Below are 16,035 nucleotides of genomic sequence, written 5' to 3'. Positions count from 1 at the left end.
AGTGTGTGAATTGTCAAAGTGTTAAAAGTAAAACGATTGCAATTCAAAAGAGACAAACAAACATAACATTAATGACAAAATTGGGGGCGCGTGAAAAGTACTTTCAAAGCTATTAAATCATCATTGCCCTTTTAGTTATACACCAACACATACAGGCCACGTAAGAAGTTCACAGAGTAACTACCAAGTTAGTGGGCCAGAAGTTACTTTTTAAAAGGTAACTTCCAACGTTTCCACTAATTCAACTATTCAGAAGCAACAAATCCAGCTTCTGGACTTCAGATGCTGACGTCATCATCAGAAGCGAGTTTTCCTCAGAACCTCAATAAAGAGCTTCTGATGGACTACCGCTTCTGAACTAACTTTAGAACCTAAAATCCTATTCAGGAGCAAGCAAACATCTAATCAGATACAAAGTGCATGTTCAAATTTTTCTTTATAAAATCAAATCTTTCAACAGTTAAAGGCTTAGTAAATATATCAGCCCATTGATTTTCAGTATCAATGAATTGTATATCTAAAATTCCTTTTTGAACATAATCTCTGATAAAATGGTGTTTGATTTCAATGTGCTTAGCTCTTGAATGCAAAATTGGATTTTTAGACAAACAAATAGCAGTAGTATTATCGCAAAAGATGGGAATACTGTTAGCAGTTATCTGATAATCTTCCAACTGATGTTTCATCCAAAGTAGTTGTGTACAACAACTTGCAGCTGAAATGTATTCTGCTTCTGCTGTAGACATAGCAATAGTTGTTTGTCTTTTGCTAGCCCAGGATATAAGATTATCACCCAGAAATTGACAATTGCCACTGGTTGACTTTCTTTCAATCCTATCACCAGCATAATCAGCATCACAGAATCCAATTAGCTTATAATCTAAGGATTTCCTATAAAGGAGTCCAAGATTAGTTGTTCCTTTCAAATACCTGAAGATTCTCTTGACAGCAGTCATATGAGATTCTCTAGGATCTGATTGGAATCTTGCACACAAGCATACACTGAATAAAATATCTGGCCTAGATGCAGTGAGGTATAACAAAGAACCAATCATACCTCTATACAGCTTCTGATCTACTTTAGCTCCTTCATCTTCTTTGCTCAGGTTGCACGTAGGATGCATTGGAGTGTTCATCACTTTACAATCTTCAAGTTTGAATTTCTTCAGAAGCTCCTTTGTGTACTTTGATTGATGAACATAGACTCCATCTTTGCATTGATTGATTTGAATGCCCAGGAAGAACTTTAGCTCTCCCATCATGCTCATTTCAAATTCATCCTGCATCAACTCAGAAAATTCCTTGCAAAGAGATGCATTAGTAGAACCAAATATTATATCATCAACATATATTTGCACAACAAGAATATCTTTCCCAAGAGTCCTTCTGAAGAGTGTAGTATCAACCTGTCCTCTTTTAAAATCATTTTTGATTAAGAAATTACTTAGTCTATCATACCAAGCTCTGGGAGCTTGTTTCAAGCCATATAGTGATTTCTTCAGTTTAAAAACATGGTCAGGATATTTAATATCCTCAAATCCAGGAGGTTGCTTGACATACACTTCTTCTTCTATGACACCATTTAGAAATGCACTCTTGACATCCATTTGATATAATATTATGCCATGATTAACTGCATAGGAAAGAAGTAACCTGATTGCTTCCAATCTTGCAACTGGAGCAAACGTTTCAGTGTAATCAATGCCTTCTTGTTGACTATACCCTTGTGCAACAAGCCTGGCTTTGTTTCTTGTTACTTCACCTTGCTCATTCAGCTTGTTTCTGAATACCCATTTTGTTCCAATAATGTTCTTGTGCTGAGGTTTGGGTACCAGATCCCACACATCATTTCTTTGAAATTGATTCAACTCTTCTTGCATAGCTAGGATCCATCCATCATCTGAAAGTGCTTCATCAACTGTTGTAGGTTCAATCATTGAGATTAGTCCAATCATTGACTCTTCTTGTCTGAAATGTGATCTTGTTCTTCTTGGACTATCTTTGTTTCCAATGATTAGCTCCTCAGGATGTGAAGACTTGTGTTTGAATGTGTTTCTGGGAGGATCTTCTTGATGTGAGCCATCTTGTGCCTCATCATAAGCAGTTTCATCTTGCGCTTCTGATGTGGGTTCAGCTTCTGGACTATCTTCAGATTCAGCTATCTGATCAGGTTCTGGAGTAGCTTCAGGAACCTGTATCTCTGCAGAACTTTCACCTTGCTTTGAAGTTTTATCTTCAAGCTCCTTGTCATCAAATTTAACATGCATAGATTCTTCAACACAGAGTGTTTCTGAATTATACACTCTGTATGCCTTTGACCTTTCAGAGTAACCTAAAAAGATTCCTCTTTGGGCCTTGGCATCAAATTTCTTTAGGTAGAGCTTGTTGTTCAGAATGTAACATGTACATCCAAATTGATGAAAGTAAGAGATATTGGGTTTTCTTCCTTTAAAGAGTTCATATGCTGTTTTCTCCAAAATAGGTCTAATATAGATCCTGTTTTGAACATAGCATGCTGTATTCACTGCTTCTGCCCAAAAATGTTTTGGTAAATTGTTTTCATGAATCATGGTTCTGGCCATTTCTTGTAAAGTTCTATTCTTTCTCTCTACAACCCCATTTTGTTGTGGTGTTCTAGGAGAAGAGAATTCATGGAAAATTCCATGTTTTTCACAGAAAACTTCAAATGGCTCATTTTCAAATTCTCCACCATGATCACTTCTGACTTTCAAAATTTTTGATTCTTTTTCAGATTGAATTTGAGTGCAGAAGCTACTGAATACATCACACGCAACATCTTTACTCTTTATGAATTTCACCCAAGTCCATCTGCTGTAATCATCAACAATGACTAATCCATATCTACATCCATATAAGGATGCAGTACTCACTGGTCCAAATAAATCAATATGGAGTAATTCTAAAGGTCTTGAGGTTGAAACAATGTCTTTGGTTTTAAAAGATGATTTCACAATTTTCCCTCTCTGACATGCACCACAGAGTGCATCTGAATGATAGTCAATGTCTGGTAGCCCTTTTACAAGTTGTAACTTACTAAGCTTAGAGATTAACCTCCAGTTAGCATGTCCCAACCTTCTGTGCCACATCCATTTCTTATCATTCACTGATAGTAGGCAAATCACCTTCTGATCAGCCAGTTCAGAAAAATTGATTTTATAGACATTGTCAACTCTCTTTCCCTTGAACACAATGGATTTGTCTTCCTTGTTGATTACTGTACAGTTGGGTTTTTCAAAAAGCACATCATAACCATTATCACAAAATTGACTAATGCTCAAAAGGTTATGTTCAAGACCATCTACCAACCATACATTATTAATTGAGGTAGAGGAATTACCAATAGTTCCTGTACCTATGATCTTGCCTGACTGGTTGCCTCCAAATTTCACATTTCCTCCCTCTTTCATTGTTAGGCTGAGGAACATGGACTTGTCTCCTGTCATGTGTCTTGAGCAACCGCTGTCTAGGTACCATGATCTTTGCTTTGGCACTGCTCTTAGACATACCTGCATCATTGACATTTTTAGATTTAGGTACCCATTGTTCTATGGGTCCTGGAAGGTTAGTACTTAAGGCTTTACTCCTCACTTCTTGTACCTTGTGCTGTGAGTTGGGTTGCTTCTGATTAACCATCACCTTAGGTTTTGGTACTTCAGAAGCAGTAACTGTCTTCTTCTGAAACTTAGACTTCAGAACCCCAGATTTTGGTTTCACCAGACTCTGAGGAATAGGTTCTGATCTTTTCAGGATCCTAACCTTTGAAGTCTCGGAATCAGATTTGATCATAGCCTTTGACTTAGAGTTCTTTGGCTTTGAAGTAATCTTAGCCTTAGAACTAGAAGCTTCAGGTTCTGATTGAACAACAGTTTCCAACTCAGCCCCTTCTGGAAAACCAATTCCTCTGCCATTGTTCTTGTAAATGCTATAAATCATAGAAGCTACTCTGCTTCTGTCAATGCCAGATATAATGAAATCTTCAAGAGCAATTTCATGATTACTTAAAGGTTTTTCATTACACTTTTCTTGTAGCTTCTGACATAAGAACCTGAGCTGATCTTCATATGTTTTACACATGAAGTCAAAGCCCCTAAGTCCTTGTTCAGAAGCTTTCAGATCCAATAGAGTTGATTTTTGCTGTTGTACCAAATCAGCATATTTTTCTTTTAAATCCTTCAACTCATTGGTTCTTACTTCAAAATGTGTAAGAAGTTCTTTAAGTGACTCAACAAGTTCATCTCTGGGAATTTTGGAATATACCTCGTTTTCATCTTCTGAGTCTGAATCTGATCCAGCTTCTGAAGTTGCTGTTGCTACCAACCCAACAGCTACCTTTGCATCTTCATCAGCTTCCTCTTTATCAGATCCAGATTCACTACCCAAGTCATCCCAGGTTGCCATTAAACTCTGCTTAATCTTCTTCTTGAATTTGCTTGGTTTGAATGTAGACCTCTTTGATTTGTCCTTTGACTTTTCTCTTTGAAGATCAGGGCATTCAGCAATGAAGTGTCCAGGCTTCTTACAGTTGAAGCATCCCTTCTGATCTTCTTTCCTTGAGCTTCTGGAGTTACCCCTTTTGGCGAGAAACTTTCTGTTCTTCTTGGCCAGATATTGAAGTCTGTTTGAGAGCATGGCCATTTCAGCAGCATCTGGTTCAGAATCTGAACTTGACTGTTCTTCCTCTTCAGATTCAACCACTTTGAGAGCTTTTGATGACTTGCCTTTGGATGGAAGAGCTATTGATTTACTCTTCTTAGTAGACTCATGTTCATTAAGACTTAACTCATGAACTTTGAGAGAACTAACAAGATCTTCGACACTTAAAGTGTTTAAATCTTTAGCTTCCTCAATGGCAGTCACCTTAGGTCTCCATCTGGCAGGTAAGCTTCTGAGAATCTTGCTTACATGATCAGAAGCAACATAGCTCTTCTTTAGAATCTGTAGCCCAGAAACTAAGGTTTGAAACCTTGAGTACATCTCCTCAATAGTTTCATCATCCTTCATCTTGAATAGCTCATACTGATGTACAAGCAGAAGAGCCTTTGCTTCTTTGACCTTCTTGCTCCCTTCATAATTTGAACAGAGAGAAGCAAACATAGCTTTAGCAGTGGATTTGTCACTCATCTTCATGTACTCTGCTTTGGGTATGGCAGTGACAAGAGCTCCTCTGATAATATGATGCTTCTTGTATAGTTTCCTCAGTTCTGGAGTATGTTTCTTTCTATCCACAGCAGCTCCTTCTTCATCAAGGACTAAATCACCAACACCATCTTCCAGAATATCCCATAATTCTTCGTCCAGGCTCATGATGTAACTGTAAAAATTGGTCTTCCACCAAGAGAACTCTTCAGCATCTCCATTGAACTTTGGAACTTTTCCAACACTGGTTTTCTTACTATCACTATAATCATGTGAGACATTTTTATAGCTAGTATCACTAGAACCAGAACCATTAGGAGGAGGAGTAGTCATGTTTTTCTCAGATCTTTGACTGTTGCACGGTTAAGTGTTACACAACAGACCAAGGCTCTAGATACCAATTGAAGGTGAGAAAAACACAAGAAGGGGGGTTGAATTGTGTTTTGAAAAATTCTTCTTTTCTCCTAAGAACTGAGCACACTGATCAGAAGCTAGGTGAGACAGCTTCTGAAGTGATAATCAGAATCTAAATGCAGCGGAATAAAACAGAGAGAGAGAGAAGAAGAACGACACAAAGCAATTATACTGGTTCCTTCCACAATCCGGAAGTAGTCCAGTCCCCCTTGCACTTCCAAGGAGATTTCACTATGAGTAATATCTGATTACAAATGCTCAAGCACACAAGCAAGAGACTTCCTTTGCTCAAGCACACAAGCAAGATACTTCCTTTGCTCAAGAACACAATCAAGAGACTTCCTGCTCAAGCACAATTGCAAGAGACTTCCTAACTAAACAAAATTACACAGAAAATTGTTTAAGTTTGAACACTTGATATACAATCAGAGGTGCTCACAATACAAATCAGATACAGACTCAATGGACTTAAGAATTTCTAAGATATGACTTTAAGACACAGAAATTCTAAGTGAATGCAGAACAATTTCAGCAGAGGTTTGGTACTTGTGAAAATCTTGTGAGTCTTTCGTTCAGCGTTCTTGCATTACCAATTCTCTAGGTCTTCACTCCTTTATATAGAGGTGTGAAAGAGACGTTGTGAAATTGCCAGCACACCAAAGAGTCGTTGTTGAAGCTTGATCTTTCACCAATGATCTTTTGCCTGATTTGGTTGTTGTCCTATGAAGAACAAATTTGAAATCCATTCCTTATCCAAAGGAACATATATGCAGGCGAGACCGTATTCTGGAGCTGTTTTCTTGTCTTGAAGCGTGGACACAAAACAGAGTAGTGGAGAACGTGGTTGTACAATTCGTACAAAGTACAATGTCAACGCTTTCGTCCAAATTGCAAGCACAAGCTTTCAAACACCTTTGAAATGACCGTTGCAAAACTCCACTAATCCTTTGTTTGTGTTTTTGAATCCAATAGACAGCTTTTGCATTGATAATTCTTCACTTCTTGAATCTTTTGCAAATCCAGTTGAGATTCAGCTTCTGGTGAAATAGCTTCTAATGAGGCAGCTTCTGATAATGCAGCTTCTGATGATATGACTTCTGCAGCTTCTGATGACGCAGCTTCTGATGATGTGGCTTCTGGACCTCTTGTCTTCAGAAGCACTATTCTTCAGGAGCAGCTTACTTCAGGAGCGCTATTTCTTCAGGAGCAGCTTGACTTCAGGAGCGCTTTGCCTTCAGAATCATCTAAGCTTCATTTTCTTTTGCTCTTTATTTGCTCATTCAGAACCAATGATGATGTAACCTTATAATTATGGTCTTGTACACTTGAACAAATATTAGCTAGTCCAATTTACAATTTTTAATACCTTGTTATCATCAAAACTCTTTAAGGTTCATTGTTAAACACATTTTGTTCCAACAAACTTTTATTCCAAGAACAAAAGATGAATGTTTATGATGGAGTGCTACTCTATTTATAGCTTTACAATTGACTTAAAATCTAAGCAACTATAAGGGCTAATCAGTAAAACTACAACAGAGTAACTTGGGCCCGAAGAAAAAGCAGCAAAAGAGCATCTGGAGGGTGGCACGGCCGTGCCACATGTTGGCACGGGCCGTGCCAAGCTTCTGACTTGGAGGAGACATATTTTTGTCCCGTATCTTTGTATTTTCGCACTGTATTTGCTCCAGTCCTCTTTCTTTTGCTCCAAGACACCTTCCATCATATATTCTTTCCTGAAATAAAATAAAATGCAATTTAAAGTAAAATATTCAAAAAGGAAATAAAACTAAAATAAAATAAAATTAAATCTAAATAAAACGGTACTAAATAAAGCATTAAAATAGACTAATTTATGACTCATCAAACTCCCCCACACTTGAGTCTTTGCTTGTCCTCAAGCAAAAGCCAATAGACATAGCAGCAACAAAAAGATTAAACCATGGCATCACAATTAAAAACACAAGTCTCTCCTAAGGTTTTGTTTCAAGCGCACTAATCACGGCTTCAAGTATTCTTTGTGAACTTATTCAACCCAACAACAAGTCTTAAGTGAGTGTGTGTATGTGCAGTCCAACCTTTTTCTTGCTCCTGTATAAGATTGATATTATGAGGAACAGATTCTATCCCTAATGCTAAAGTAACCGAGAAAAGTCCTTTCTTCATTTCATATAAGAGTGATGGGAATTTAGTTAAAATTAAATTTTAGATAAACAAATTAAGCACAAGGGGCTGCAGGTACTTAGGGGCTATCTATCCTCATAGGAAGTCTTTTTGGATGTAATTGTCCTTTCCCCCTAGATTCAAAATCACCCTAAGCAGTGCTGCAAAATTTTTATTTCATCTCCGCGTAGGAAGTCTTTTTGGATGTAATTGTCCTTTCCCCCTAGCATTGATGAATTTATTTTCCTCATTTGAGGGATTTGAAACTTAAGCTCAAATTAGGGAGTCACCACCACAATTAGGAAGTTAGGGATTGTCCTTTCCCCCACATGTTGGTGCCATTCTCCCGTCCCATTTTAACTTTAACAATTTAGAATATAACAATAAAGCTCAATTAATTATTTTCCCACCCAAACTTATACTACTTTTACTCTAAAGACTTTTAAGGGTCTAAGTTAACACTAAAGATAGAACGAGTTCCTTAAAATACCTATTCATACACTTGCTCAAAGATTGCAACTGAGTGCTTTTCTCATTGGAGAATTTTTCACAATAAAACATGATGTGGGTATAGCAAGAACACTTTAAAAACACAAGAAATTGCTTTGATGCACAAGAAACAACCTTTTTTAAGAGAAGACAACAAAAAATTTTATGCCATATGATTTTCATTAAAAACAAGCTACTTAATCATGCCTTTCACTATAAAAACAAAACAAAAGAATAAAGTTCAAGGGAGTTTGGAACACTACGACTCTAGACACTTTATTAGGCTCCCCCCACACTTAGGAGAAGCATTGTCCTCAATGATTCAAAAGAAAAGAGAAGAAGAAAAGAGAAGAAGAAGAAGAAGAAGTAGAAGTAGAAGAAGAGGAAGAAGAGTAAAGGAAGATGAAAGCTCACAATTTTATTGAGGTCCATAGTGGACTTTGGAGGTGAAGGTGTTGCATCATGTTTCGGAGCATTTGATTTTTTTCTTCATTTATTCGATTGCTCCTTTGTACATTGTTCCTTTTAACACCTTATCTTTGTTGCTCGGTGCTTATTCTTTGAACTTTGGTTTGCATCCATGCCCGCAGTTCATCATTATAGCTTCCACCGGCTTCTTTTTCATGGTGCAAGTTTGCACCTACCTCCTTCTTCATTACCATCATCATCATCATCATTATGTACCTGTGGGTTAGTACCAACATAAAGCAAATTTTCCACCACCTCCGGATTAATTATGTCCGGATTAGGTAGAATAATCAAACAATAAGCTCTAATAGTTCTCCATTCATATTGGTAATTATGAGTAGGGCCATGGGTTCTAAGGAAGGACAAAGTAGTATATAAGTCTAGATAATAGTTCCCCTCTATCCTCTTGATCCCTTGATTCACACTCACCCCAAACTAGCAAGAAAAGTGATGATTCCACCTACCATTATATCACCCTTATCATCCGGTTTCTTTTTAACAATTGAAACAAGATAATCTTGCAAATAATAGCAAATTTTAATATGATGGTTATAAAGCATAGCCCACAACATAAACAGCTCTCATCATTCCCTACCTCTTTCCTACTCTATACGGTGCAAGCCATAACCCTTTGAAGGTACCTAAGCACATGGTTGTGTTATTTAACAGCCTAATCACATATTCATCTATTTCTAGTCTATCCATAGCATTAACATCAAGGTACCTGTAAGGAGAGATAGTTCTAGAGATTAGAGATTTATACCTATTCCTTTGCTCGGGATCCTTGAATTTGATCCTATGATTGCGGGCTGTTGATTGCTTCTTGCACCACTTCCGGAGTCTTCAATCTCCTTACCTTTCATCTTGGATGCCATTGACCTTAGTTTTGATTTTTGGTTGTTTTGGGTGAAAAGGGTTGGTTTAGTGATGATGTTTGGGTTTAAGTGAGGTTTAGAGAGTTATGGAGAAAGGATGAAAGATGGTATTTTGAATAAGGAAAAAAAAAATAATAATAATAATAATTTTTTTTTTCAAATTTTTTTTTTTTGAAAGGTTGGCACGGCCGTGCCAACATTGGCACGGGCCGTGCCAAGCTTCTGGTAAGAAAACAAATTTTTTTTTTTCAAAATTTTTTTTTTTTGTTTTTTTTTGGTTTTTGGTCAACGACTTCGACTTTCTTTCACTTTTTTGCATCATATTTGGACAAAGACCTACAAAACAATTTAAAATAACACAAAACAAAAATAAAAGCAATAAAAATCATGGGTTGCCTCCCACGAAACGCTCGTTTAAAGTCATTAGCTTGACGGTTAGAAAGTGGTTTATCTATCCTATACCCAATCTTTCAGAAAGGGACAATGGCATCAAACAAACATTCTCTCCCAAATCACACATGGTTTTCTCAAAGGTTTTAGATCCTATGACACAAGGTAGGGAAAAACTTCCTAGATTCTTAAGCTTAGGTGGCAATTTGTTTGGAAGTATTTCAATAAGATTCATAAACTGCTCATCTAACTTAGACTCATCAAACCCTTGTGTTAATGGAATTTCATGCTCATGAGATGGTGAAACGAATGGCTTTTCATTCTCTCCTATGACTTTCTCACTTTGAGGCTCATCACTCCCTGTCTCTCCTTCATTGTTCTTAATTTTCACAATGGGGTACTCTAATTGGTTACCATCCCTAAAAATAATAGCACGTATATGGTCTTTGGGGTTGGTTTCGGTTTGGCTTAGAAGGACTTCGGAGGTTTGAGAGGGAGTAGCCAGCTGTTGGGGTACTTGAGAAGTCTGAGTCTCTATCATCTTACTGTGAGTAACTATGGAGTCTACGTTCAATGTATGTTTGGCAAGAGAGACCTTCAAAAATTCAGTTTGGTTTTTAAACTCTTGGAGCTGCTCAGATTGATTTATAAGAAAATTTTCTAAAAAAAGTTCCAAGCTGGATTTTTGAGGGACTATTTGGTTGTTTGCATAACTGAGTGGTGTTGTTTCTTGTCCAAAAAGATTTTGAGGGGTTTGAAAAAAAATTTGGTTATTTTTAAACCCTTGATTATATTGAGCATAGTTTACTTGCTCAGGACTTCTAACAACACTACCTAGTTGGCAATCAATGCCAATATGGCCAAATACACCACAAACTTCACAAAGAGGTGATACAGGGGCAGGTGTGACAGCACTAGTATTTATTTTATCAAATTTTTGTGTGAGTGCGTCAACTTTAACAGCTAGATGATCAAGGGAAGAATTTTCATACATACCTACCTCTTTCTGAGAGGGAGAAGGAGCAACATTAGTGGTGTCCCTTCCGTAGGTCCACTGATAGTGGTTTTGTGCCATGTCCTCGATCAAAGCATATGCTTCTGTGTATGTTTTGTTCATCAGAGCTCCACCTGCAGCTGCATCAACATAAATTTTTGTGGGATACAAAAGGCCATTATAAAAAGTGTGAATAATAAGCCAATTATCTAAACCATGATGGGGACAAAGTCTAAGCATTTCTTTGAAACGCTCCCACGCATCGTAAAGAGATTCTCCATCTTTTTGAGTGAATTGTATGATTTGTTTTCTTAAGTGAACAATTTTAGAATGAGGAAAGAATTGGGCAAGAAAAGTTTGCCTCATTTGTTGCCATGAAGTGATAGAACCAAGTTTTAATGAATTAAACCAAGCACTAGCACTTCCCCCTAAGGAAAAAGGAAAGTAGTGCAGCCTTACGACCTCTTGGTTTGCATTCACGGTTCCACTGAGTCTTAAAAAAGTTGAAATATGAAAATTCGGATCCTCAGTGGTTGATCCGAAAAATTGATTTTGCTGAACTAACTCAATAAGTTCAGGTTCTATTTCAAAATTGTCATCAACCGTTGGGTACACAATAGCATCGTATGACTCATTTGAAGATGGGATTGCATACTCTATGAGAGTGCATTCCTTAGCCATATCGTTATTATCTTCCCAAGAAGTTAAAGGCAAAAGAAGAAATAGAAAAAGATTTTTTTTTAATATAAAATAAAATAAAATAAAGAGAAAGATTTTTTTTTTATATGAAGTAAATAAAATAAAATCAAATAAAGATTTTTTTTTTTTTAGAAAGAAATATAGAAACAATAAAATAAAATAAAATAAAACAACGAGAAAGATTTTTTTTTTTTTTTAGTCTAATCACTATTAAAAAGTTAATCAAATTTCAACAACTCCCCGGCAACGGCGCCAAAAACTTGATAGAGCCAAACCGCAAGTGCACGGCCTATCGAAGTAATAGTAGTAAGAAGAGTATCGTTCCGCTAGGGAGTTGTGAATTCAATTGGCTTTTAGAGAATGATTAGAAGAGAAGAAAGATTATGAAATAGGGGGTTAATTGCTGAAGATAAATAACAATAATAATAAAAGAGCCTTGGGATTATTAGTTTATCATAATAACAAACCCTTCACTAGACAAGACTTAAACATCTAATTTCATGGTTTACACCTTAATTTCTAAAGACCGGTTTCCCTTAGCCCCTCACCTTTCCGATGAAAGTCCGGTGAGAGTTTACTTCTAGTAACCAAGCCTATTTCGCTGACTTGATTACTAGAAGATGCATAGAGGATTGAAACTACTCTTTGTCTCAATAATTGCAAAGACTATTTCACTGTTTTGCAATTATTGTCTAGATTCACTTGTTCCAACATCAATGCTCCGCTCTCGCTTTATGAATTGATGTTTGGGATGATGGATTAACGATTATCAAACCCTCCGCTTTCGCTTCCACAGTTTGATAATTGTTAATCCACGTTAAGACGGTGAATCTAGATTAGAAATTAGGGTTACATAGAAATTAGGGTTTAAGCTTGGTTTGTTTAGGATTATGTCATTAGACTTACCAACAATCCCAAGACAAAGAAGTGTCTACTCACTAACGTTCATTGTAGACATAGGGGAAGAAGAGAGAAAGCAATAAAGTAAAAGAACGATAATATAAAAGTGAACTTTTATTCCAAGAACAAAAGATGAATGTTTATGATGGAGTGCTACTCTATTTATAGCTTTACAATTGACTTAAAATCTAAGCAACTATAAGGGCTAATCAGTAAAACTACAACAGAGTAACTTGGGCCCGAAGAAAAAGCAGCAAAAGAGCATCTGGAGGGTGGCACGGCCGTGCCACATGTTGGCACGGGCCGTGCCAAGCTTCTGACTTGGTGGAGACATATTTTTGTCCCGTATCTTTGTATTTTCGCACTGTATTTGCTTCAGTCCTCTTTCTTTTGCTCCAAGACACCTTCCATCATATATTCTTTCCTGAAATAAAATAAAATGCAATTTAAAGTAAAATATTCAAAAAGGAAATAAAACTAAAATAAAATAAAACTAAATCTAAATAAAACGGTACTAAATAAAGCATTAAAATAGACTAATTTATGACTCATCAGGGCACTTGTAAAATGATAGAAGCCTTAGCGGTTTTACAATGAGAAACTGAGCGATACACATTCACTCCAAGAGAGGAAATAAGTATGTTTCTCGCCTTTAAATCGTATTGGAACTTCTTTTTGTCATCGGCACTCGAATCGGCTTTTGGTTTGTCTTGTGCGACACTGTTAGCAACAACTTGCGGTTGATACCGCCCATTGGTCACAACGTCCCACACATCCATATCAACCGATTGGATATGAGCACTCATGCATTCTTTCCAATAGTCATAGTTTTTGCCGTAAAAAATTGGTGCTTTATTATATGCCCCCTTAGGCTCTTTGCTTGCCATATTGATTCTTTCAGTGATTAATCGTTAGTGAAGAGAATAGAAATAAATCGAGCTATAACTAATGAAAACAAGGTATATGAATTCGATGAATTGAACTTTACCTGAATTCTAATGTGATCAATATTGAGTTAATAATAAAATTCGATTTAATGAATCAAAACTAGGTTAATGCTTAAACATAGATCACATTCAAATCAATAAGGTAGGGTAATCAAACATTCATATACTCAATATAGAACAAAGTAAAAGAGGAAGGGAAGAGAAACGACATCGAAATTTATAGTGGTTCTCCCTTTCGTCCTTGCTTCGGGATACGTCTACTCTTCTTGATAGAAAACGTCTATATCAAGGTCTTCCACTAAAATTGAATGTTTGATTATAATGTTGTGATTACAAGAACTCCTTCAATTATCCTAATTTTCAATTCCTATGCAACCATTACCCAAATCTTCAAGTTCCCCTTGAAATTGGTGTTTCTTCAAGTCTTTGAATTCTCAATCACCTGTGCAATCCTTGAAGCTTTTCCCTCGAACTCTTCTTTGCTACGTCTGATGGTTGGATCCCTTTGAACTTGAAAAGATTAGAAAGAACCCCCAATACCCTTGGAGGTGGAATGAAATTACTCAATTCACTTTAGATCCTTGATTCGCAATCAATATCCTTGAAAGCAATCAACTTACAATTCATATAGCAACTTGAGAAGATTAGAAAGAACCCCCAATACCCTTGGAGGTGGAATGAAATTACTCAATTCACTTTAGATCCTTGATTCCCAATCAATATCCTTAAAAACAATCAACTTACAATTCATATAGCACTCTAGCAATCTATAACTCAAAGACCACAAAGATTCTTAGAAAAAGTGTTTAATCTGAAGAACAAATGAAAAATCAGGTTTGGAGACTCTAGAGAGAATAGATGCAAATGATTTAGTAGTTTGGGTGTTATGAGGATATAAGTATATATAAAAGAGTGGCAAGTGCAAAAATATGGCAAATAAAACACAATGAATCGAATCACTAAATGTGTGAATCGATTCAGACAGCTAAAAACAAGCAAGTTGAGCCAAGAAGGTTGATATGATTCACACTTTATTTGAATCGAATCATATTGCCCAAGAACAATTGGTGTTGTTAATTAACTTGACAACTTTAAAGGATGAGGTTGTAGACTCTCCCCGAGTCTTATAAACTAAAGGGCGAGGTCTGTAAGCTCCCCTTAAGTCTTTAGTCTGGTTAATTAATTCTCAATAAATCTAATTAAAGCATCATAAGCTATAAAATCTATTTTTTGCATAGAGTTAAACAATTGTTTAGGAGAATTAAATTCTATGTAACCTTACTCTCAATTTTGTCATCAACAAAAACATAACTTGTATAAAAGACACTGATAAAAGAAACATTCATTCAGAACAAGTTAAAATGTTGAATAATATTACAAACACTTGTGCAAAAATAGAAGGGTAAAAAAAATAAGTCCTAAGGATTTATGCTATGCATTAGGATCAACATCTCCTTGATATCATCAGCCAAAGCATCTTGCTTTGTAATGGCAGCATCAAGTTTTGAAACTCTTCTTTGAAAGCTTCTAATTCCGATGAAAATGAGGAAGGTAGCATATCTGCCACTCTGTTAAGAAGTGAAGGGTTGAGGAGGTTCAGGTTGTATCAAACTCCTCCAAATCTTTAAGAAGAAGAAGAAGTTTTGAACTATCATTTATATTGTCACGCACACTATGCACTTGTTTTGGTATCTTGAGTTTTTTTCAAGCCACCCTGATTTATTATTGTTATATACTTTGTGAAACCACTTTTGAGTGTTCATGCATTGTTTCTTTCTTTGTTACTTATGTGACTTAAATTATGTCATAAGTTTTGAACCATATAATGACATATTTCTTTGGAGTTAGATTGATAAGTGAAATAGTTGGTTGAAAATATTTAAAAACATTTATTTTTGTTTCGGCCGAGATTTGAACCCTGAACCTTGATAATTGATAACTGAGCTTTCAAAGGGATATGTACCATTTAAAAACATTTTAGTAAAACTCATAACGATTTTTTCTTTTTTGAAATAACGAAATAATTAAATTTTGTAGGATTAAAATATATATTTAAGGGTTATTTAAGTAAATGGTCCCCCTAAATATACCAACTGTTGATTTTAGTTCTTCGAAAATTTTCTTTAGGCTTTTAGGTCCAGCTTATGAAAAATAACTTATGTAAATAAATAAATTTTTATTTTAATTTTTAAGCTCTCACCAACAATAATTGTATTTTCATGGACTGTTTTTCTTTAAACTACCTTAACAAACTTATAAATAATAAAAAAAAAATTATTTTTTTCATACGATATTTTATATAAACTCTAAAATAAACTAATCCAAACGGACCTTTAGTCGCGCTAAAATTTTTCATTCATTTTTTTTTTTTGAACAAAAATTTTTCTATTCATGAAATTAGTCCTAGCTGTTAACCCCTCTTTAACACGCTGACATGGCAACAATTGATATATTTATGGGACCATTTACTTATTTAACTAGAAAATACATAATTAAACAAGAAAATTACACATATAAATAGTTTGTGCCCCCAATTTGC

General features: G+C 35.8%; 1 non-coding gene across 1 annotated transcript; it reads left to right on the top strand.

Annotated features, from left to right (window-relative positions):
- The first annotated feature begins 11,161 nt into the window (after window positions 1-11,161).
- LOC146916685 (small nucleolar RNA R71) lies at window positions 11,162-11,269 on the top strand. The gene has a single exon (XR_015017131.1). It is a non-coding gene; the product is annotated as a small nucleolar RNA R71 (small nucleolar RNA).
- Window positions 11,270-16,035: the final 4,766 nt, after the last annotated feature.

Source organism: Medicago sativa, chromosome 6 (genome assembly GCF_051527215.1).
Source record: "Medicago sativa cultivar Bolivia chromosome 6, Bolivia_mono, whole genome shotgun sequence".
NCBI lineage: Eukaryota > Viridiplantae > Streptophyta > Magnoliopsida > Fabales > Fabaceae > Medicago > Medicago sativa.
The sequence above is the reverse complement of the archived record's forward strand: the minus strand, read 5'-3'. Positions and strand labels throughout refer to the sequence as shown.